This window comes from Rhinopithecus bieti, unplaced genomic scaffold (genome assembly GCF_001698545.2).
Source record: "Rhinopithecus bieti isolate Rb0 unplaced genomic scaffold, ASM169854v2 scaffold_63, whole genome shotgun sequence".
Lineage (NCBI taxonomy): Eukaryota > Metazoa > Chordata > Mammalia > Primates > Cercopithecidae > Rhinopithecus > Rhinopithecus bieti.
In genome coordinates this window covers 127,525-127,927 of record NW_016802972.1, presented here as the reverse complement: position 1 = coordinate 127,927, position 403 = coordinate 127,525, and positions in this window count along the sequence as shown.

Below are 403 nucleotides of genomic sequence, written 5' to 3'. Positions count from 1 at the left end.
CCGCCCGCCTCGGCCTCCCAAAGTGCTGGGATTACAGGCTTGAGCCACCGCGCCCGGCCAGAAGCCAGTTTTTATAATGTTGCCCAAGCTGTTCTCCAACTCCTGGGCTCAACCAATTGGCCCGCCTAGGCCACCCAAAATGCTGGGATTACAAGCGTGAGCTACCATGCCCGGCATCCTATAATCAATGCTTCCCCCCCCCCCGAGTCTTGTTCTGTCACCCAGGCTGGAGTGAAGTGGTGCTATCTATCTTGGCTCACTGCAACCTCCACCTTCTAGGTTCAAGTGATTCTCCTGCCTCAGCCTCCCCAGTAGCTGGGATTATAGATGCCTGCCACCATGCCTGGCTAATTTTTTTTTTTTATATTTTAGTAGAGACGGGATTTCACCCTGTTGGTCAGGT